Source organism: Lissotriton vulgaris, chromosome 9 (genome assembly GCF_964263255.1).
Source record: "Lissotriton vulgaris chromosome 9, aLisVul1.2, whole genome shotgun sequence".
NCBI classification, from domain to species: domain Eukaryota; kingdom Metazoa; phylum Chordata; class Amphibia; order Caudata; family Salamandridae; genus Lissotriton; species Lissotriton vulgaris.
The window spans coordinates 362,789,320-362,814,734 of record NC_141697.1 but is presented as its reverse complement, the minus strand read 5'-3'; the positions used below and the strand labels follow the sequence as shown (position 1 = coordinate 362,814,734).

At 41.8% G+C, this 25,415-nt stretch overlaps 1 protein-coding gene across 2 annotated transcripts in view; it reads left to right on the top strand.

Annotated features, from left to right (window-relative positions):
• CLMN (calmin) overlaps positions 1–25,415 on the top strand; it is a 517,285-nt gene that overhangs the window by 150,983 nt on the left and 340,887 nt on the right. The window lies entirely within an intron of this gene.

The following is a 25,415-nucleotide window of genomic DNA, read 5'->3' as shown; positions in this document are numbered from 1 at the left end:
TGATCAAAATGTCATCAGCATATGCTGCCAGTTTCACCGACTTGCCGTTTATGTCTACTCCAGCAATCTCAGCGTTGTTCCTGATTGTGCTGAGGAGTGGCTCTATTGCTAGTAGGACAGGGCCGGTGAGAGCGGCGTCGACATATTTTTCTTTGTGGAATTCTAATATTGTTTTTTAATTATGAAATGTTTTTTAAGAATAAATGTGAATTTTTAAATGACCTGTATAGAAATACATAATAAACTTTGGAGGAATTTTTTGATAAATCCCTTTTGTCCTAACATTCTCTTTTGTTGAACTGAAGCCATGTTTTAAAATGTTTGACATTGATTTATCCTGTTGAAATTGTAAATTTGTCGATCCTGATACAACCTTAGATACAACTCAGTGTGTCACCACTCTTCTCTGATACGGATCCCCAAGAGACTGTAGTCTCCTTCCAAAAATATATGAAAAGGGATTCCTTATATTTGTCTTGCTTTTGTGGCTTAGTCATAATCAGGTCTTTAGTATGAGCATCCAGGATGAAAAGGTGATTTTGTGTTGTTTTTTTGCGGTTTTTTCGTCATTTATAGTTTGTGACCTATGAATCTATTCACTCTGCACTTAATTCAGAGCAACAGGAAAAAAGAGAATTTTCTTTCTAATCTATATGGGATCCATTCATTTATTTGTCTTGAACCTTGGACTCTAAGAATTGTATTTTTACAAACATTAAGGAGTCACGACCTCCTTGCTTACACAATTCGCATTCAGAAAAAGGCAAACCTTCACTTTCGAACAGAAAGCTGTCTGCTTCGGTGCAGTGTGCAAATCTCAGGCACGACAGCGGGCAGCGAGTGAGACAATATGCAAACAAACATGAGAGCAAACTGTTGTCCTTTAAATTGAAGGTCACAATATACAAATGAAGCCTTGTTAGGAAGCATGGGTTTTGTATTTGCCTTTTACATATTTGCTTGTGGCTGCCGGTATTCGTGATCTTCTGTGTTGTTTGGACAGCAACGCATGTTAGCAATGTGTGCACTCGCTTTCTTTGTGTATGCACTACTTTCTCGACTTTCTCGTTCACCTGTTCTTAAAGCACATGGACAAAATAGACCAGTTGTTGTACATGTAGGTTTTCCTGTGATTTTCTTTAGACTGGAATTCGTCAAAGTTATTTTAGTAGACGTGAAATATAGTAATATTTATTTTAGGGGTGTGTTTGCTGACATGTCTTGTAAAGGGACAGTCACATCTTATTTGGAGAGCTGACAGAGCAAGTGGAACTGAGTCCCCTAGTGAAGTCACTGTTTCTAAGCAGACTCATACTTCATTGCTACCTCAAAAAGCAATGGCAAAGCCAATAATTCTAACAAACTATTTTCTGCAAACATATGAAATGGGAAAAATAAGTTTATAAGTAATGCAAAATAAAAATCAAGGAATCATTTTGTTATGTCCAGTCCAAACTCTGTTACTTTTTACCAACTTTACCAGCTGACATGTTAATTAACAGCTGTCAGCCTCCATCTTTCTCCCTCATTGTCATTGTTATACTCTTTTCAAGTGGAAGAGAGGCGCGTGTTACTCCGTTATTCTCATTTTTCACTACAGGGCTGCACTTTGCATGTTCCCCACCAGGCTGCATTAGACAGCCTGGTGGGGAACATGCCCAGGCTCCCTGTCCCAGTGTGAACGCTGAACCATGGCGCTCAGACCAATCACAATGCTGCATTGCAGTATCATGAGTGGCTTTGGGGAGAGAGCCTGTGTACTCCCTGCTTCTGCCGAAGCTGAGGAGAACGGGGTGTGGGAAGGGACCCAAGGAGACGAGAGACACCGGCCGGCAAAGGATGTTTGTTTTTATTTTTTGCCCCGCCTCGCCACCCCCGTTCCCTGCCAGCCGCCACTGCCTTTATACCTGCATTTTACTCAACATTGGCTTACCTTTTTCCTGTGATGACCTGAACAAGAAATCTGACCTCGATTAGCTCTTTTCAGATGGAGGCCTTCTGACCCATCCAGCTGGTAATGTTTCAATCACAGAAAAGCTACCAATGTATGGGGAAGAAGGATTGTGTTTGCACCCACTCAGAGAAGTTTCAGCATCAACAATTCACATAAGCCAAAGATCAGAATGTCTGCTGTTTTTCTCATAACACAAGTATTTACTGTAAACACAGCTCATCCCTATCCACAAGTACCCTGCAGGAAAGAAAGGAATTGTGTAAATGTGAAAAGGAGACTAATCTCTGAAAAAAATAGGAAAGTTCAAGGATGGCAGAAAAAAAGAGAAAAACAAATTGTATTTCACAATTTTTGCTAAGGAAATTCACCCGGTTGATTTCATTAATTGGGCGACTAACATTAATGGAGTTAAATATTTGTGAAAACTTTTGTGAGAGAAAGGATGTCATTAGTACCAGATTTTGCAAGTTTGGTTTATGTCACTTACACTCAGAACCTGCAGCAGATGTCCTAATATTCGTATGGGGTTAGTGACTCCTTTTCCCAGCTCCCCGAAGAATTACAGGCCACTCATAGTAAGGACCAAACTGGTGGGTGTGGCAACTTACTCCACATTATAAACAATGTCTTCAAATGTCACATGCTCATGGTAAAGAACTTTAATTTTCCTAATTTATAAACAAGGTCCACGTAGTCATTCATTATCATCATCATAGTTATTGCTTGATCTCTGTATTAGACTGGTCAGTTGGTGCAGCCCACCACTGCTGGCATTAGGGACAGGGAGCGTGCTAGAGTTTACAGCTCTCCCACTGCTGAGTCTTGCAGGAGATGAGATGCAGGGCAAGGTACAAACACAGACTCTGAAATGAATGCTCATAGGCAGGAGACCTGGTACCGGGAGATAAGTATGTAAATGTGTGTGCATGTGTGAGAGAACATTTTTGAATGAGCATGTCCTCTGTAGGTGCCCCTACCTACTTGTGCATTTGTATGTGATTGGTTGGTGAATGGCACATAGTAGTCAAACACTTGCTGTACTGACGTATTATAGGCCCATCCATACTTGGTGCTCCGTTGCAACATTCTGGCTATGAAAGGCATAAAGGGGCCCATTGATGAGATATAGTGGGCCTGCTTGATACATTCTGGCTATCTGAGATATCAGACAGGCGTATCCTTAAAATACTTTAGGCCTTCATGCTACATTCTGGCTGCGAAACGCGTCGAGGCTTGGAACAGACCAAATTGTGTGGACATTTTTGTTGAAAGAAATTGATATATACATGCTAATGAAGATCTTGACAACCAATTGGTCAAATAACAAGAAACATTAAGTGATTGTCGTAGCTGCCCTTTGTTTTCTTTTTTCTCTCTCCTGTTTCTCTTTTTTCTTACATTTCCCATTTTTATCCAGTGTGGGGTTTTTAATATGCCTTCATGAATTTGGAATGATACTTTAATGTCTCTGCTTCGAATACTAGTGGTTTGTATGTCATGATATAATGGAGTATTGAATTTAATGATTAGTTGGTAGCTTTTAATGTACGGAATCTGTTTTTAAATAATTGCATTGACCTTAGGTCTGCTTCTAAATAATAAAAATGTGGTGTTTTTTTAAAATACAGTTTATCCATATGGTACTGTGAATATTATCAGGGTTGAGGTTTCTGAATAAGTGAGTTCCAGAAGTGAGTGTGGAGATACGTATGTGTGGGATATGCCCAAAGGCAATTGTTCTTTTTTTACATTACTGTCCCTTTGGGGTGAGGGGCCTCTTTCTGTATGGTTTTTTGTTCATAAAAAGGCAACCTATCTGTATGACAGTAATACATGTGAGTGCTTGGTGAAAATGACACGCTGATATTTGGGGAACAAAAATGCTGTTTAGTTTCATAAGAATGAATGTTACAATTTGGGGCCAATAAACATATTTATGCAAAATAAACATTTTATTTTTCATGGTATGATATCTACAGAATTATTGCATTCCTGAAATATAATTAAAAATTATGTTTGAAACATTCTTCTATCTGTTTGGGTGCTGAATTGCTAATTAGGGTTCCTTGGTTCCAAACAGTACTTAATCATATGGCTGTTGTTTCATGACTTGCTTGGAGCCATTTCATTATCTATATATTTTTGGGTCTCTGCCAGATAGCTTCACAAAATCTAGCAGTTGTAAACCTTGCTCTGCATGTGTTGGTAATGGAGACAAAGCACCGCTAAAGGTTATGAGCCGGTTATGAAATCTCACAGATTACTGTAGCAGGCAAGGCTTCTAGTGTTGGTTGCGCCCTCTAACAAACCAAGGGCATAGAAGACTTGCAATGTGAGAATCTTTCTTCTAAGAGTGATAGTATTTTGCATTTCCAGTTATAAGTTTGTATACTTTTGTAAAGTTATGAATGTATGTATGATGGGAGCTTTGTAGGTAAGTTTGAGCTCAATACAGCAGGCCTGTAAACCAATGATAATAATAGGCTTAATTGGATCGCTAGGAAAATGAATTTTAAATGCCATAGGTCTGATACTTTTATTATGAAAAGGTACAAAAGAGGCAGTGGCCTGATTTATTTACGTATTTTGTTAAATGAAATCTCAAAAATGACCTTGTATGGAAGTATTTTGGTGTTGGTTACCTCCTATTACAAACCCTAGGATTAGTGGACTTGCACTGTAATATTTCTTGTCAGAAGGCCTGATAGGCTTAGCTGTGCCCCAGGACCTTGTGTGTGTGTCTCTGTGTGTGTCCCCATATAGAAGATTTTTAGTTCAGCCCTTTTCTGCCACTGGTTTGTCTTAGTGTCATTTAAACACCGCTTCCATCCAAGATTGCGTTTTACATGACTTGTTTACTTACCTATGCCCAACAACCCTTCCTGGGGTATAGGCCACGGACCAGGACTCTGCAGCCATCTCTGTACTGGGATTTTTTTTCAATTTTCAATCTGACTCCATGTGTAACCCATCTCCTTGCAGTCAGCCTCAAGGCCTCAGCGCTAGGTGTTTCTTGGCCTTTGTCTTTTCCTTTGAGGGTTCCAGGTCAGGGCTTGACTGGTGGTGTTTGATGCGGGCTTGCAGAGGGTGTGACCTATCCACCCCAGTTTCTTTTCATGATTTATTCATGAACAGGGAGTTGGTTAAGTCTGCTGCCATAGGTTGTTGTTGCTGATAGTGTTTAGCCTCTGGATTTAGAAGATTTTTCTTAGACAGGTGTTGATGAAGGTCTGGACTTTGCTGGTGGTGACCATTGTTGTCCTCCATACAGAATTACAAATTTTACTTTGGTGTTAAAATGCCTTACCTTGGTTTGCAGTATTAGGCCCTTGGAGCTCCAGATCTTCTTTAGCCAAATGAAGGAAGCCCTTGCTTTGCTGATTCTTGTCTTGGCGTTGGTGTCTGTGCTGTCCTGCTTATCTGTGACACTGCCGAGGTAGGTGAAGGCCTCAACTTCTTACAGTGCATCATCTGCAAGAGTTACAGCAGTTATGCTGGCCATGTTAGCTTTCAGGATCTTGGTTTATCCCCTGTGGGTGTTGAGTCGTAGTTGTGCTGATGTGGCATGCCACTTTGTCAGTCGTTTCTTGCTTCTGCAGATAGGCATTGGAGAGTAGAGTCAGTTTGTCTGTAATTTCCAGGTGTTCGAGCTCCATCCAAGGTTTCCACTGGATCCCATTTCTTCTCCTTGCTATGGATGTCTTCATGATTCAGTCTATGGCCAGCAGGAAGAGAAAAGATGAGAGCCAAAAACCCTGGTGGACTGTAGTCTTCACTTCAAAGGCTTCTGTGAGTTGTACTCCTGGGACTCTATTGCAGGTCATTCCCTCATAAGAATACCTGATGATTCGTATGAGTTTTTCTGGCATACCCTAGTGGCGGAGGACTTTCCAAATGGTCTCTCTGTCCATGCTGTTCTGTGCCTTCTTATAGGTGATGAAGTTGACATAGATGAGGGAGTTCCATTCCATCAATGGCTCAATAAGGATGTGCAGTGTTTCATTCTGGTCTGTGCAGGATCTATCTTTGCGTAAGCCAGCTTGCTGGTGTTGCAACTGAGTATCAGTGTGTTTCTTCATTCTTTTCAGGATGACTCTGTTGAACACTTTGCCTGGGGTAGTAGAAGAGTTATCCCTCTGTAGTCTGCACAGTTACTCAAGGCCACCTTTCTTGAGGATCTTGATGAGATATCCCTCCTTTCAGTCTGATGACACTTCTTTCTCTTCCCAGATCCTTCCAGACTTGGGTATTATATGAGGTCATGGTTTAGTCCATGTCAGTCAATGGCTCACTTGCCCTGTAAATGATGTAATGTTCTGATCACATGTGCACATCACTTGAAATGAGTATGCTTCAGTGTCAGGGCTGGTTGGCCAAGCTTTTTGTTTTTAATGCCCTCATTTATTGATCTTCTTTCATTTCATTGCTTCTCTGTTTTTAAATGTCATCCGACAGCTCCCCAGGCAATGCTAATGGACCTGTTGCTTGCTACTCATTTCACCTGCAGAGCACCGGCCACTTTTTTAAAACCAAGTGACCTTTATGGTAAGGCATTGTCCACAGTGTATCATTGCTTTACCACTCTTGGGTGGCCAATGCATTGGTTATCATTATGGAGGCCATGCTGGAACTTTAAAAGAATGATAGACAATGCCCAATACCACTGCAAGAGAGACACCTGCTGCTATGTTTTTGTTTTATTACAAGCAAGTTCCTGTTTTGTTTAGACAGCAGCGTGGTTTCTTCTTTCTACTTGTAGCCTTTTAAATTCGCTCCCTTATGTTGTTCTTTAGCTGTGTGTTTTATTAGAAGGATGGATGCATGAGTGCAAAGACGAGTGACCGAGTGCATATATGATGACTTTTTGAGTGCCTAAGCCCATTGATTACACAAATGTCATTTACAAGCATAAGCCAAACCTAATGCCATTGTCAATGATTGGTTCTTTCACCTTTTGTTCCTGCTGTAAGACATGTAAAAAAGGAATTGTTATTTTCAATAGGTCTCCAAGGCGAGACCTATTGACTTTGGCAATGCTTATTTTTCTATTGGCACATAAGATGCGAACTTGGAGTATAATTGGAAAAGATTGCTTTAAATTTTTCCAATGCTGTTAGCTTCCATTCTGTTTAGTTCAAAAAGGTAGTGACTGACTTTTCTCCAGATTCTGGTTATGGTTACTTAATCTATATATTGTGATTTAATTAAAACCTAAGGAAAGTAAAACATCCAACACACACATTATTTATCAGCAGCTCCCATAGATTCGCCACCTTACACTGCCACTCGTAAGTACTTTAAGCCAGTAAAACTGTTGGCATGTTTTGAATGGTAAAAAGATATCTGCAGACTCCAGGGGAACAATGAAGGCCTTCTTAGGGTTGTAATCAGATCTGGTACAATCAGGTAATACGCCCTAGCCTTTTCAGCCGTCCCTTAAGGCCAATATTGAGAGAAATAAAGAAACTGGACAAAATGCTAGAATTATGCATTGCATAAATTATATTAGATAATGACCTTCTATTTCAGTTTCAGCTAATCAAACGTCAGTCAGTTTATATTTCTGCCTTACATTATCAGCTATATACATACATGCGTATGCGTTGCGTGGGGTTTTCTGAGGGAGAGTGAGTGAGTGAGTGAGTGAGTGAGTGAGTTAGGGAGGCTGGAATCATTCCTCAGTATTTGAGGGTGACACGACCATCCACATGAAAACCTATTTATGCACCGCTAACAATTTTCCTCCCACACCTCTTTCAGCAATATGTACACTTCAATTGATTAAATAAAGTTGGAGTCTCCTGTTCTGCCGAATTTAGTTGACTGGTCAAGATGAGACGAATATAAAGAGAGGGGACCCAAAACATGTTTTCAAGTTAGAACACGACTGAATTAAAATAAACTCAGTTATTCTAATGTCTTTTTCCGCTTTGGTGTATTTATGTTGAGCGTTTCAAGTGAAAAGCCACGTGGTCATTGTACATGAGAATGTTATGATTTACATCCATTAATATTCACCAACATTGTAAACATTTGACAACGGCTAACCGCGCTCTGGTTTGTTACATTTTCCCAGTGCTCTCAGTCATGAAAGGAAGTAACTGTCCATCATGTTTCATTTGCTTTTTATCAACACCATCAAGATATTCACAAATCATCGGAGGGTAAATCACAGATGGTTTGCTTAAATCTGAAAAAAAAATACATTCTGACCCATTGCTTTAGCTCGTCCTTTACACGAGTGTTTACAAACATTTGTAAAAAAGAAAAAAAATTATGTTTGTGAACAAATAACAGAAACAAGACACCATAACGTGAGAGCTGATGTGTTATGCGTAAATGGGGAAGCCTTGGGGAAAAAACAAGCATGGATATAAACACACACCAGCTTTGCCCATGGCCGGGGAGTATCGAATAATTTGCCCAGACCTTGCCAGTTTGGCAGAGGGGGCTTGCTCTGTCCCTACTGCCATAGACTTCTCAGTACTTTGCCCATGGGCGGAGGAGGCTTATTGCGCTACTGCAATATGACCCCACATTAATAAACCTCAGGTTCATGGATAGATGCCCCTAGTCCTGCATTCTTACACATAGAATACCCCAAGCCTTGTCCAAGGGGTGAGGTGGGGTCTGCTTGCCTTTGTTGCCCGCTGCCTTGCTCAAGGGCAGGAAGGCTTGTCGGCACCACCTCTCCTCCAACATACCACTGTAATGTTGTCCAAGTGTTGGCATGAATCTCATTGGGCCCTATCAGTTTTTTTTGTGAGCTATAAATCACTTTTGGCAAGCTATAAATTACTCCACAGAAAGCCCCTCCATTTTCCACAGGGAAAGGTGTCCCAGAGTGAATTCTTCTTAACCAGGTCTTACCTGATTTAGCCTTTCTTAATCAGCATATTTTTGACGCTAAACGAGAACTGTGACAGCTTCCCCTGTGCCCAGAGTGGTGTAGTTCAGCATTTTTTATTTTATTTGTATCTCTCCTGGTGTTCGTGCACACTGACAGAAAACAGAAAACAGCCATTCTTGTAAAGATTCTGTGTTTTTTAAACTTCTAATGCGCTGTGGAGACCAGAAACCTCATAGAGCAAATACTTATTATTGCCTTTTGTTTGTGATAAAGCTATTGGCCACTGATCCCATTAATGCCTGAGGCCTTTAATGATCATTGCGGCCTGTGGACGTGGATGCTTTCTTCCGCTGCCTGGGGCCATTTGTGTTTATTGTTGTGAGAGGTCATATATATTGTTTAAAGAAGATGCATCTTGGAGAGATATATGGCAAATAACCCAGAGTGGATTACAGTAAAGTGCACCTCCCCACTCAGGCGAGAATGTCAGGAGGTTTGAATCTGGACGGATTGAAAACAAAAGAAATACTTGCAGCACCCCCTTTGCCTTATGTCCTAGATTTCTAGTGAGAAAGGTTGACTGATCAGCGCATAATATTTTAATTTACACTATGCGGTCCGTGCCAGTTCATTCATACTGTCCTTTTGCCTACCAGTCTGCAGTTTCATCTTTCCCATAAATTCAATGTTTAAGTTTCTGATTTTGCCTTTGTCTCTTATCTCTTTTCTGCCCATCGGCAATGGCAGGTGTTTGCAGCTTTAAATTCCGCTACCTGAAAGGGCATTTATTAAATTAGCATGCCCATGCTGGCGCCCCGCATCTATAAATCTGCTTTTGTGATCCGAACTGCCTAGGCTGTGATTATTTTGAGCACTCCTGCGGCATAAAGTAGGTCACAGGAGAGCCCATGTGAATTGCAGCCTGACTGTTAGGAACAGATTGCCAGAACTGCAGTGTGATCCACACAAATCCATGATTAATTTATCTTGGCTTTCAACCAAATAATTGAAAATTCATTATGTTACTATTGTAGGCTCTATAGAGAACGGACTAATGGATGTCATACTTAGTAAAGCACGGTGAGTCATGTATATACAATATATTAGTGCATGATTTAGCGTCTACACAAATATACAGTTTCCACTTTATCTACATAATATGCCTGCCACCATCTTCTGAGTAAAAATTGCACTCTTTTACAAATTCACATCACCTTCAAACATAGCTTTCTTACCAATTCACACCACAGTTACTACTGCTGAAATGTCACTTTCATGTTATCACCTATTTTCCACCAAATATTCCAGAAACTTCTCGGTTTAACTTAATTTAATCTAATTTGAGAACAAGAAATTGTTTTGACTTGATTGTGCAAAGCACAATGCTTTTACATTTGCATGTACTAAATGTAGTTCCAGTTCTTTATAGGGCTCGTATCACACTTGCACCTTCTCCAAGGGATGTTAAGATGTGTATTGGTCATCCATCAGCCTGCTAGGATTCAAACTGTTGTTCAACTCACTGAGTTATTCAGTTTGCCATTATGCAACTCACAGATTGGAAAACAAACAGTATTTTAAAAAATATCATAGGAATTGTGGGCGTCAACACATTACGCAGAGGGCTCTAAAAGCAGTCCCGAAAAATATATTTTTTAAATGTTTAGGGATTCTTTATTTTTTTTATTTTTTACAATTTCCAGGCCTGTTGGCAACCAAGTCATAGGCTTCACATGTAGCACCAAGAAGCATTATTTATCAACAGCAAATCCTGTCTATGCCCATAAGAAATTGGGTGCCACAACTACAACCCCCCCCCACCCCCCCTGCCCCCGCCCCCTCCAGGCTGCCCTCAGGTTTCAGTGGGCGGATGATTGATTCTAGAGTCCATACAGCCCTGAAAGAAACCACTTTACTCGCAGTCAAACATAGGGTGTCTGTGTATCCTGTTTGCGAGTCCAGTCTTTACCGTAAGATTAAAGGACCTTTTGCTTCTCAGTTGCAAGCACAACACTCTCTGTTCCTAGATAGTCGTGTAGCATGTAGGACATTCCATTCTAAAAGAGCGAAGTGAATTGTCCTACACCTTGTGAATATCCCAGAAATGTTATGGATTAACATCTTGCTAAAATGGTGTCAGGTTGACCTCAATACTTAAAACATATGTGTAGTGCATGTTTATGAATCTGAGTTTATGTGGTTCCATTACTGCAGCCTTTACCACATAATTGTGGATTTACAAAGTTTGCCTAACAATTTCCGACATAATTTGCAAATTTTACAAAATGTTGTTTCTTGCTCAGTCAGATGAAAATAACACTGCCAGAGAAGCAGCAGCATTATTTCCCCTTTTTGCTGCATAACTTAGATAACATTACCACCTTCTTTCAGCTAGCCCTTCTGTGCTTACCCATCTCTACTCTGAGTCTATCTGTGTCTGCATCTTACCCTTTTGTTCTATCATCCACCTGTTTCTCCTCGCCTGCTGTTCTTCTGTCAAGGATATTTTCCTAGGAACAGACACTTGCTTTCATTTTGTTCTGCTTCCGATTTCTATCTATTCCTCTTCTGTTCACGCTTTCTGTGTAGGAACCATTTCCTTTACAAAAAGATTTTACATATGTTTCTACTTTTTTTTTTAACCAACTCTATTAGTGAGTTTCTAGCTGAGTTTCTACTGCAATGGAATTAATTCGATGATTGTGTCACTATTTGAGTGAGTGCTCATGGGGGAGAGGGGGGTACAATTTTAGTGCACCCTTAGGCCTTCTACTGCAGTGAGTCAGTGACTGCTTTTTCATGCACAGACTTTAAAAGGGCCCATGGAGAGAAATGTGAAGGATTTCATTGCTAACCCTAATTAGGGGGTTGGAAATAAATGTTACTCACCAGGTGTAATGGCCTGCAGGTTAAGATTTGCCTAGGAGAAGAGAGCAGGAAGAGAGCAGACACCAGCATATGGGTCAGTGAATGATGACTGCACACTCTGCTGGCATCTGCGCTTGTTCAACCCCATCTACAAATTTTGCACCGCCCTATCTGCATTTGCGCTGATTAATTGTCACAGAAAAATCATTTTGCTCAGGTGCTTTTGCATTTTCTGAATGCTGCCATGTGTAACATTTGCTTTATGCCCAATCTCTGTAGCGCCTATTGGAAAAACAAACATTTGTAAATGTTATATTCGCGTTCATTTTCCATTGACGATGCCTTACGTGCATTCTGATTGGTGATAAGGCGCATTACATACTGTCACAATGAATTGATCGTGATGTTTCAAAGTTATATTTGCTTCCTGCTTTTCATGGGAGAGTGGATATTTGGGTCATCTAATGAAATGTGAAAGGGAAGCAAAAGGAATTTGCTTATCTAGTACTTGAGGTCACTTAAGGAAGCTGATATGGGAACAAGAGCTCAAATAAGGTAATCGTTTGGGAAAATCCTTTTTTAATCTGTTTTTAATAGCTTTCTGTTCCTTGGTGAGAATTTAGGAGCTTTGGCAGGCACTTTTAGGATCATGGATCGATTACTTTTTAGTAATCCTAAGTACTCTGAGCCCAATTCGTCTTTGTCACAGGCTTTACATACATGGGATGAGAGCCCACTTCACGTGTGTAAGGACCTCGGGGAGGAGGACGAGCAAGGAGGTAATGTCCTTTTTTCACAACTTTTGAACCATCCCAATAAGCGTGCCATATACTGCTTAAGTGCCAAATATCAGACCTTTTACTTTAGTCAACCAACAAAATCCTGACCTAGTATTAGAATGTGAGATCTAAATAAGGGCCTTATTCACAAAAGGTTTCACAGCTTTGTTTGCAGTATATTTTCAAAGTTTGTTTAACCCATAAAGAAATGCAGGAGTTCTCTCTGGAAACTCAGTGATTTGGTAACTCAGTACCTCACGTAATGAGAAAATCGAAGGCCCAATCACATGCAAAAGAATGTATTCTCCATTACAAGTGATCTTTCACTAGGACAGTGATCCATAAAAGAGTTACACCTTATATTTGTATACATTTAAAACAGAACTGCAGCATAGTAAGTATCTGTATATTTATTACTTTCCTTCAAATTCAGCATATTCAGCGCTAGTAGAGATCGCGGAGGCTATTAGGGAATGTCTGGACGCGGGCGGCAGAGCGGCTCTGGTTTTACTCGACCTCTCTGCCGCCTTCGATATGGTATCCCACCTCCAGCTTCTCTCCCGCCTGTCTGACATCGGCATAACTGGCACGGCTTGGGAACGGGTTAAATCGTTTTTGGAAGATCGGTCCCAACAGGTATGGATGCCCCCCTTCTCGTCGTCGGATAGCACAGTGTCCACCGGTGTCCCCCAGGGATCCACACTGAGTCCCCTTCTGTTCAATGTCTACCTGACACCTCTTATCTATCTGGCGGAGAAGCTGGGTGTCAAAATTATGGCTTATGCCGATGACACCCAGCTTCTGTTCACGTGGAAGGGTAATGATCTTCAGACAGAGGTGGCCCATTGGTGTCTGTCATCGGTTTTCTCCTGGTTAGCTCAGGCCTGCCTGAACTGTAACAAAGAGAAATCGGAGGTGCTTCTCTATGGCCATTTCCCTCCGGCTTTTAGAGAGTCGCTTTGGCCTCCGGGGTTTCCTTGCCCTACGGGGGGCGGAGTTGCAAAGAATCTGGGAATCTGGTTTGGAGGCGATTTAGGCTTCCATGAGCAGGTCAAGAAACTTTCCCGGGTGTGTTTTGGCACACTTAAAGTCCTGAGGAGGTTCTTTCCCCTACTTCACCGCTCCGCGAGGGAGAAGGTGGCTAGGGCCCTCATATTGTCTCGGCTAGACTACGCCAATGCCCTCTACATCGACATCCCAGGATATCTCCTGGGGAAGTTGCAGGTCATCCAGAACGCAGTAGTTAGGCTCCTATTTAATAGTCCTAGGTGCCTTAGCGTTCGCAAGCAGCTCAGTAATTTGCACTGGCTGCCTGTGGTGCAGCAAGTGCATTTTAAAGTACTTACCATGGCCCATAAGGCACTTTATGGCTTGGGCCCGGCCTATATCACCTCTAGGTTTGCTTTCTACAATCCCAGCCGTCCTCTTTGGTCAGCTTTGCAAGGATGGCTGGTGATTCCGAAATATCGGAGAGCACGCCTGGGGGGGCAGTCCTTTACGTTTAAGGCTGCCACTCTTTGGAACGCTCTGCCTGTAGATCTGCGGCACATCAGGGAATTGTCCACCTTCAAAAAGCGGCTAAAAACTCATCTGTTTAAACAACTTGTTTAGCCCCTGCTGTTTGCCTCCTCTGTTACCTCTGCCCCAAGCGCCAGGACCCTCTTGAGTAGCAGTGCGCGCAATAAATCCCTTTATAACATAACATAACATAACATAACATAACATATCCTTCTGCACTACCATGTATCTCACCCAATATGTTCTCTACCTCCACTCTGACTCATCTCAAAACTCATTCTACTACTTTCTCCAATGCACTAACCTATTTCTCAACCTATACCACTCTCAGTATATCATCTACCTCCACTCTTTCATTCATCCAAAACTCCATACCACTACTATGATCCCCAAAATAACCCTTTCCAGACTCTTCCCTCCTTTACCCCTCCTTGCATCATCTCATACCTTTTTTACTATTCATATCCCCTAAACAAGCCTTTGTAAACCTTTCCCCTGACTCTTTCCCCTCCACCCCTCCTTTACTCATCCCAAACCCCCTCCTACTGCTAAGAGCTCCCCAAAATAAAAACAATCCCTATACTAATTCCCCACTAATCCTGTTTGGAATCTGGAGTAGCGTGCAACTCACCAAAAAGCTCTTCAACACCTCATCAGGGATAGCAAGCGCTATATAAATGCAAACCCTTCCCTTTGCCATCATTCCACTATCTTTTTCAGTCCATATAACAGACTAACATGTCCACCACCCAAATTTCATATTCTCCCATTCTAATTCGCCACTAATGCTTTTTGGTTATAGAGTAGCTTTCTGCTTGCCTACAAGTGCTCCGACTCCTCATCTGGGCTGACAAACACTATATAAATGCAAACCTTTCCCCTCTCTATCCCTCCACTATCCTTCTCAATCCAAATAATGGACTAACATATCCACAGCTCAAATTAATTTCATATTTCACTATACTAATTTCACCACTAATCCTTTATGGCTTCCGAAGTAGCATGTTATTCGCTGAAAAAGCACTGTGACGCTTCGTCAAAGGTAGTAAGCGCTATATAAATGCAATTAAAATACAATAGCGAGGGTGCAGTCTTAAAGTACGTCTCCTACTTGAAAATAGGAGATGGGTTTTTTTTACATTCCAACAGAGAAACGAACTATGTTCATATCAACCAATGACAAAAGGCATCAGGATTTAAAATGTCCTAAGACTTTGAGGACGGTTAGACACTAAATTCCTGGCCTGACTCACTTCTATAAACTACTGAATATTTTAAAACTTCATCCCAGGAAGATAAGACTAATCACCTTCAAAACCACTGCCACCACTTGTCCGGAAACCTCTGGCCATCAGAACCTTGTGCAACCATGCAGAAACGAACATTTATGCCGGCATCATTTGCGACTCCATATTGACCATTCTATTCCATATATCCTCGAAATCCTGCAGGTTCTACTTCAAGAGACTTACACAGATGCTCTCTTCTTGTTTTTGTCCATATTTGGTCATACCAACTGTCCTAATTTTGACCTCCATGTCTAAGCTATCAATAGAATGCCACACTTGCAAACCACTGAAAGACATGCCTGCTAATTCACAGCTGAATGGTGCCCACACCACTTCAGCCATGCACTCACTGCACTGTCCCCAAGTCTGTTCAGTATTTCCTGTATTATCACTGCAAGCGCTGAAAATCTAGGGCACCAAGCAGTTAGTTATCTCTCGGGTATAAATGTGACCTTACACAGCTATGCTTTCCCTGCCCAGCCCGATCAACTCACATTTACAACAGATTTCACTGTCTGTCAGTCTGTGAATATCGTAGTTTCAAAAATGCCCTAAAATCTTATCTTTTTACTGATGCTCATCTGTTTCACATGTGGCACAAAGATTCAAGATGAACATTCAGTCTCAGCACTTTGTATTCTGAAACCACAAGACTCTGAGGGCTATATGTACAAACACATTTTCCCATAGACACAGAATGGGTAAAACCCTTTGATACATCTGGCCCTGAATCCTTTCCAAAGGATAATATAAAACATATATGTGTAGTTATGAACTAAAGAGCATTTACAATAGCCGCCATCTTGACTCATGCTCCACTCCAAATGAAAGGAACCACTAAATTCTTGAGATTTGGGAAACTAATCAGATGGATGATTGTACGAGCACCTGCCCACTCCCCTCTGCACTGAACCCTGCTAAGGATTTAATTATCCACTGAGCGCTCACCAGAACGTAATGATTGTTGGCCAATGTAGACCCGACTCTGGATTGAACCCGTGACCAGGATGTGAAAGGTTTTGCTAATACTCTTCCACTCTCTTTGATCTTTACAGTCTCCAGATTGCTGCTTAAGTTTTGATGAGTTTTGTGCACGCAGGTGGAAGTCTGTGCATGTACAAAATTAGCTTCATCTTGCGATGTGCTGATTACGCCAGCATAACTACATTAGTCTTTCCTAAGTGGCTCGCAGTCATTCAAAATGTGCAGGTTTTGTTTAACTTATTTAATCAGATTATTGTATTTCAAACATTCCTCCAATTTGTAAACTGTTTATCTCAGCCTCTATTTCTAGAATCAGTTTTGGAATGTTTCTGACATGACTCTTTAAACATTCGGTCAAGGATCATCTAAAAGCAGGCATTACCTATTTAAGCATACTTTTGATTAACAAACTTTTTCTCATTGATGGCCCCACAAAATAGGATTCTATAACATCTGTTATAAGGCAGAGAATATTGTAATCTAATTATAGTGCTTTGAATCATACAGCTGTTAAAAATAAGGGTCATTACTGGTTGGTTTGTTAAAAAAAACAGGTGATTAGAAAAAAATGGTTTATTTCCTTTCATCTACTAAAGAATTCAACATAATAAACCAACCCTTAGTTGAGAGATTTTAGAAGTATTTTAGCAGTGACTTCACAGTGCTGTGAAAATGGTTGGCCCCTATGTGGATTATAATCTATTAGCAATAACACAGGTGTTTTTACAACTTCCATACAACCAGTGCCCATCAGAAGCTGTCATGTTTTTATTCAATAACAAGAATTGGGAATGCCATTAGGTCTGACTTTAAAGGAATGTTGTATGGGAATGAGAAGTGTTACAAGTAAATAGTATGGGAGTTCATATGTATTTGTGTGGAAGCAAAGAACCATAGAATAATATTGGTGTAGGTTAAAAGGCCAGATGAAGGTTGCACTGTCAAGCCAGACCTAAAAAATCCATGTTGGTTAGTGCCTGCCCTCCTCCCATCTGTGGTGCTGCAAGAGAAAATCAATCAATCAATCAGTGACACTTATAAAGCGCGCTACATACCCGTAGGGTCTCAAGGCGCTGGGGAGGGGGGGTGCCGCTACTGCTCGAACAGCCAGGTCTTCAGCTTCTTCCTGAAGGAGAGGTGGTCTTGGGTTAGGCGCAGGTCGGACGGGAGGGAGTTCCAGGTCTTGGCGGCCAGGTAGGAGAAGGACCTTCCTCCTGTAGTCGCTCTTCGGATGCGGGGGACGGCGGCGAGGGCGTGGTTGGCTGATCGGAGGTGGCGTTTGGGAGCGTAGAAGTTGACTCGGCTGTTGAGGTAGCTCGGGCCTTGGTCGTGTAGGGCTTTGTGTGCGTGGGTGAGGAGGCGGAAGGTGATTCTCTTGTTGATGGGGAGCCAGTGAAGGTCTCTCAGATGTCCGGAGATGTGGCTGGATCGTGGGATGTCGAGGATGAGTCTGGCTGAGGCGTTTTGGATCCGCTGGAGTCTCTTCTGGAGCTTGGCGGTGGTCCCGGCGTAGAGGGCGTTGCCGTAGTCCAGTCGGCTGGTGACGAGGGCCTGGGTGACGGTCTTCCTGGTCTCTGAGGGGATCCACCAGAAGATCCTCCGTAGCATGCGTAGGATGTTGAAGCACGCCGAGGAGACGCTGTTGACTTGCCTGGTCATGGAGAGGGAGGAGTCCAGGATGAAGCCCAGGTAATTATTTAGTTATCTAAGACACCCTAATTCCATTCTAGTGTAGTGTGTGCCCAAGAAAGTTCAAGCTTAGGCAGCAGGTTAAATAAACAAAATTATGGCATCTTAATGGAGGGTAGGCACTATGTTTGTGGAAGCACACAACATCTTCTCAATCAAAAGATGTACTCCTGGATCTAACCGTGGGCGGAGCCAAGCCCGTCTCTAGTGATTAGCACATAAATGTCTAGCGACAGATGTGTTGTCAAGTCAGACCATAAAAAAGGATTCTATTTAGAATGTGTGTCTTTAATGGGACCAAACAGTGATTAAACATTGTATTTCTGAGATGCATTGCAATAGACCCACCCTTTGGAAGGCGGAATGATACACTAAAACATAATAGAATGAGATCAGGGTTTTTTAGTCCTCTGAACCACACAGCCACCCACGTCATTTTGTAGGCAGACATATCATGCATGCACTCTCCTACAATTACACAATCACTTGTTTTCTTTTTAGTTTCCAATCAGAGTTGGATCGCCAACTAAAAAGAAAAGAAAATGCACAAAAGTGTTATTCTTGCTTTTCAAAGTGGGTGGGCGGAGGAGCAGAGGCAACCCAGAGAAGGGTGGGGCTTAGCATCAAAGTACCATGAGGGGTGGCATGGGGAATGGCAGAACACAAGGGTCGGGGTGCCAAAGCATCACAAGAGGGGATGTGAAAGCTACGGTGGGGGGACTGGAAGGGAAATGAAAGCAAAGAGGCAGGGCAGGGGCAGGACATTATATTTAAGAGGAAAGCTCGCAATGGTGAAAGGGAATGTATAGTCCCTTGCCCCCATAGTTTCCTTAGAAAGATTGAAACTTGATTAAATGAAATGTTACTTCACAAACCTAAGTTTTATAAAGTTGCTCTAAGTTTGAACAGCAGTGAACTGAGGTATTTTTCTACATGTCAGTCACAAGGTAAATGTATATTTGTCTTCATATATGGTATTAACACAAAGATGACAAGAGGCCTAACATACATCTTGATCAGTGTATCAAAATAATTAACCTTAAGTAGACAAACAACACAAGTAGACATTGAAGTACATTCTGCACCAACTCTTTTTCTAAGATTTATATAAAGGATAGTAATTTCGGGTTGAGCCTTGGATCATCTGGTGGTAGGTGCCACGGTCTTGGTGCTAGGATGGAGAATGGCCGATACAGAGATATTTCACCAACACCTCACATTTGGTCATGGACAATGTTTTTGTTTTCAGCTAAAAAATATTTTCAATCGGTCTAGGATTCAAGGTGATGATACATACAACGGAGTTGAGTGAACTAAACTTTATTTCCTTTTGCAGTAAGTGAATATTAAGGAATTACATCTTATCTGGTAGCAGAGGCGCAACTAGGGCCACATTTCGGGAGGGGCTAATAAAAATTTCGGGGGGTGGGGGCTAAACTTCCAGCAGTATGCAGAGTGGAGCGGCAGGGGCTCTAAGAAGGGGTGAAAACACAACACAGCCTGGTTAACAAGTAAAGGCCTGTGAAGTACTCGGGTGCGGCTGCAATATGGCGGTCGCCAGCCCGGCAAGCTGTCTCAACCCGGGCTGACACACACGACGGGCGGGCTGAAGCCCTTTAAGCCCAATGGGCGTTGCGTGCCTGTCTGGTAGCCTATCAAAAGAAGGCATTCATTCAGCTACTTCAGATGAAGAAAGGAAGTCATTGGTCAGCATGAGTATGTGGGCTCTCTGGTAAGGCACATGTTCAGGCTGATAGGTAGGGTCCTGTGAGACTTAACCTTTCTGTGCAGAAGGTTTGGAATGTGAGTGAAAGCCTGATCAGATGCCTCTTTACCACTGGTGATGGAAGAGACGTTCATCTTTCTTGTTGCCAGCTGTAAAAGACAACGCAGTTGTAAACATCACAAGCAATTTATCTAATTATTATCTGTATTTATTGTATAAGTGGATCATTTTAAGAGCTGGGCTGACAAGTTTTGTTTCAGATACGTTTGCAATGTAATTAGTTTTAGGACATTAACACCTTTCTCATGTTTCCCAAAATATATTGCTTTTTAAATCAATGGAATTCCATGTGTGATATGACTTTCAGTCTGCGACAGGGTGTCACAAGCCGTGCAGCACTACATGTACACCTAACATATCCTTTCCACCTGAGATATGCCTACTTTGTAGCATTTAGAATGCCTTAGCCTCATCTTATTGCTGATAATGTCTTGGTGGCATTTGAAGTGAGTGTAAAACGCTACACATCTAAGGCACAGTTTTTAAGGCTAGCCGAAAGCATGTGGTGTACTTTATTTGCCAATAAACTAGCAACATGCTTCCTAGCAAGTCTTCAAACTGGCAGTGTTCACTAGTGTATGACAAATGTGTGAATGCATTTACATCAAACTTAGTTGAGGTTATCCAGAATTGTATTTATTTCCTTAGTACCTGAGTGACATAGAGGATGGTGTGTTTTGCCAGAGATACTGACTGACTTTGGGACTGGGGAACCATGTTTGATTCTCACCATCTGCTCAAGATCGTATGATTCTGGGCAAATCACTCTATCTCCCCATCCCTAGAAATGAATGTGACTTTGTGTAATGTAATGTAACTGGTGCTCCTGTAAAGCGCTCCAGTATCTCCGGGTTAATTTCACTCTATATAAAACTACAAAACAAAAACTGAGAGCAGAAGGGAGAGGATGTCATATTACAGCCAGAGCTGCAAACTTTCCAGGGCCGGCTTTAGGGCAGTGCGACTGGTGCAGCCGCACTGGGCGCTGACCTGTGGAGGGGCACCAACCTCATGGGTGGGCGCTGTGTTTAGCAATAACCTATGATTGGAAAGATGAGGGGCACTTATGCCTGGTGGTAGTGAGAGAATCCAATAGGGCGGTCATGGGGTGTGGGTTACCAAAAATGATTCTCGCACCGGGCGCCACCAGTGCTAAAGCCGGCCCTGATTGGAACTGAGAAACCAGTTTCAGTTGAAGAACCATCCGCTCAACATCCTGTGATGCTGATCAAATCACATAATCTCCCCATTCCTAACCTTGTATGTTGCAACTTGTCCTCATGTAGCGCTCCAATGCCCTTGGGCCATGATTGCACTATATGAAACGGAAACAAAAAAGACAGACTCACTAGTGGAAAGACAATTTGATCTGTTAGGTGGTGAATTGGGCTGATGTCATTAAATATTGTCCCGTGAGAGGGGACCCAATGAAGTGATGGTGGTTCTTTTGTGATGGGAAGGGTTTGTTCAAAGAGCATGGGAAGAAAGCAATGGGAGTGCCAAGGCATTGGAAATTTACCAATCAACATATGTAAAGCTGGAAAAACACTCTACCATACCAATTCTAACCTGCCACTCTTTCTAGTAAACAAGAGCAGGCAACTGGAAGACACGTCAGATTATTGGTTCTTAGTATTTACTTGGGGCAGAAAAAAAGTATTGCAGACTTTCCTCAAAAGAACTCAAAATGCAGCTGTTCCATGTATATTATGTCCATCCCCCCACCCCCCCCCCCCCCGACAGCCCTAATTACAACTAAGCATCACGTTCTCAGTTCTGGTGAAAGGTTCAAAGTCCCTGTTTGTGTGCTATTTTATGTTCAGTTTGTTATGTTTTTCTACTCTAAAAAAATAGTTTTAATTTGTTTTGCTTAAATGCACTTTCAATATCGCCTACGATTTTGGGAAATTAGCGAACAGGTGTGAAAAGACCCCCTGTGCCTCAGCATGAGTTAATTGCATTGTTAGGGCTGCTTGACAGCTTAGTTATCAGTATGACGAATTTTCATCATTTCGTCATGTTATACATGAATTGTGGTTTGGCTTTACCCAGAGGAGTATTGCGCTCTCACCTTCCAACTCCTCCGAAGAGCCTGCTTTGCAAGCTTGAGGGGCATTCATCTCTGAAAAATACGCTGTCATCCCAGATACAATTCTATATTTCTTACATGCATTTTGTATACTTTGTAAACCAAATTCACTCCTTTTTTTATATTTTCTTTATTGCAGTAAGATTTTTAGGTTTTTGTCAGGTCTCATGAGTCATCACCAAAAGCATCACCACCACTCTATTACTGCCACTGTTAACACCATTACCAATTTCACCATGACCATTTTATTCACCATTACCAAAAGCACAGCATGAGTGCCTGTTTGTGCATGTTTTCCCACATGGAAGGGAGACCTTTTGGCATTACCAGTGCTTGTGGAGAAGTGTGGCTCACTGGTTAGAGGAGGCAGACCTGGAAGCAGAGGTCAGCCCGGGACCAGGGTTCAATTCCCGGCTCGGCGGGGTCTTGAGTCCTAAAATGTCCATGGACTCGACAATTCTCGCTCCGGTGCCTACTCGATTCACGGGTTCACACTCTGCGACTCTGGGCAATAGCTTGCTTAATCTCCACAACGGCCCCTCGTGGCGGGATGCCTGGCTTTCACCTTGCGGATACCCTGTCGGGGTTATCTCACAGGGGAATACCAGAACGGGTTCCCTAAGCAAGCGCTTAGAGACCGGTTGGTGATTTGCGCTATATAAATTCCTGTACATTTACATTTACATTTACATGTTATGATTTGAGTTGGGGATGCCTCGCTCTTGTCTAGGGTCTGGTTTTCTTATATTTTTGTCATAGAATGCGTCTTTGTTCGCATTTGAAAATGAGTGGCTAACTTTGTTGTGGACCTGTGAGAAATATGTCTGCATCAAACTAAATATCACGAATTTACTTAAAAGACAGACCACGGAGATCACTCACAAGGCATAACAAGCTGGAATAACGGGGCTTTTTTCGTGTATTGAGTAACTGAATGTCTCTTCTGGATTGGGATTAATTATCACTGACGATTGGCCCTCATATGCCTGCTATTTTCAAAGTAAACAACTAGGCCTTGTTATCATAATGTCGTATGCGTTGTTGGTTACCTCAAATGTTGCTTTAATTATTGATAATATTTCCTTTTTAAGTAACAGCCTGCGAATTCATATCCTATTACGTAGGGAATCCTGTTTTTTCAAGACGGCCCGTTAATTTAGAATAGGAGTTGGGAATCCTGTTTTTCAAAGCAACAGCTTTTAGATTCATAAATATGTATTATAGCTTGTTCAGATGCCTGCACAGAAAGCAAATGAAGACAATCTTTAACAATCTTTTATTTTCATATATCGCTTGCATATACATTTATACGTGTATAAACTGCAATACGAATCTATTCAAAATTAATAGAAAAAAGAAAAAAATGAGAAGACACCATACCTGCTTTCCTCAGTAAGGCCAGTTAAAGTAATTGTGGAAGCTTATTATAAAGAGGAAAAAGATGGCAGCCAGCTAGGGGCTGCCTCAGAGGTAACTGTGATCCTCCCATCTCATGTTCCTCATTCAAGATTCAATGCTTTGTTGCTGCGACTTAGAGCAGGGGCATACCTGCAGGCTGTGCAGCCGATGCAATGCACAGGGGCCCAGAGATGGGAAGGGGCCCAATTACAGCAGCCTCATGAGCCCCGAGAGGGCCCCAAAATAACTATGCTGGAGTTCTGAAGGTGAAGAGCATTAAAGGTTACTTTAAATTTTGCTTTTGTCTTTTCACATTTGCTGTGCGTTCAAAGACAGAGTTCAAATGTCAGTCTAGTCCAGTCTACTGACAGCTTGCTGATTATTCTTTTAACATGGAGACTGGTGTTCACATTTCTTTCGTTTACTGCAAAGTGTGGCGGTGTTGTTAAGTGAAAATGTTGCTGGTGTGAAAGAAAAGGCTGTAGGATGCTGTTTTCTTCTAAAACACCACACAATTTAAATGCTATAAATGAACTATTTAAAAATAAATAAATAGTACATTTCCAAATAAAACAAATTTTTTCTAGTTCTGAAGTTTGATAGAAACAAAGATTTCAATAGGGTCAAAACAAATCAAGGCACTTTACTTGGGAACGAGCAAATAACAAATATTCGCTGAAATCCAATTTCCTTACATCATAGTTTGTGCGCTATAAAGTTGTATCAGTAAAATTGTATGTCTTGGAAATTTAGTGGCCATTTCAATGGTAAACGTGCTTTCTGTAAATGACTGTGACTACCACACCATGCTTTGGTAATATATTTGTGACAGTGTGCTTCTAAATGCGCCATCAGTAACATACTACATGCTTACGACTCTCCTACTGAAATGGCGTGGCTCATTTGCGACACTTGTTCTTTGTGTTATGCTAGATTTGTCAGAATTCCTATGAGTTCAGGGATGGCAGCACTGCCATGCTGAAAATGTTTCCATCTTAAAAATGTATGATGTATACATCTTAAAAATGATAAAAAAGATTTTACCATACATACCATATGACTCACGAAAGACAGTGGTGACAGCATTGGCCTTGTCCAGACTGGACTACGGAAATGGCCTATATGCCGGAGCAAGAAAGAAAATCCTTCTTAAGTTACAACGCCTGCAGAACGCAGCAGCTAGACTGATACTGGAAATACCAAAATATGAAAAAGTAAGCCATAAACTAAAAAGTCTGCATTGGCTCCCAATCGCAAGCAGGATACAATTTAAATCACTATGCTTGGCATACAAAGCAATAAACGGAACCGGATCAAAATTCCTAAAAACACACCTGCAACTATATGAACCAAACAGACTACTTAGATCCAGTCAAATGAAACTCATAAAGGTACCCAGATTCAGAAGAACCAATTGGGGCGGTAGAAGTTTTCTGGTACAGACGGCAAGAACATGGAATCAACTACCGCTAGACATAAACACCAGTCCATCCCTGAAATCCTTCAGAAAGGAAGTTAAAACATGGCTTTTCGCTAAACATCTCTAACCATACACCTTCAATGAGCTATTGGGATTTCTCAGCGCCAAGACGCCCTCGGGCAATCGCGTGCTATACAAATAGAAAAATCAATCAATCAATCAATCAATCCAACATCACTGCCTACTAGGGTTACAGGAGCTCTTAAAGCACTGTGAGCTTGCTGTTAGCTCAGTCTGATTCCCTCAGCGGCAGGAGTCAAAATCTGAGTGTCACCGCAGGGGGCACTGCAAAGGCCTCATTGCGCTCACACTGAATGGACAAGCCGAGCGCATGCTCACTTTTGTAAATGCATTGTCCACTATCTGGCTCTGGCTGCCTCATGCCAGCATGCTACTAAGTGGCTTCTGAAGACAAAACAGTCAAAGTAATCACTGTGTTCAGCGTGATAGGTGGAGGGCAGAGGATGGAAGTAGTAAAACAACATAAACTTACTTACAACAGAGTGCTGGAATTAGGAAAGTTAATTATTTGATCATTTGTTGGTTAATTGGATGCTAAATAAAATGCATTGGTAACTTTAAACAACTTCTTGGGGTGGTTAAAGCACAATTCCTCCTTATTAAAACAAGAAGTTTGAATAGTTATCCTTCTGCTACCCATGTAAACCAGTCAGAATCTCGGACACAAGATGCTGCTCCCCAGAGCAAGATACAGAGAGAGGGGGAACTTG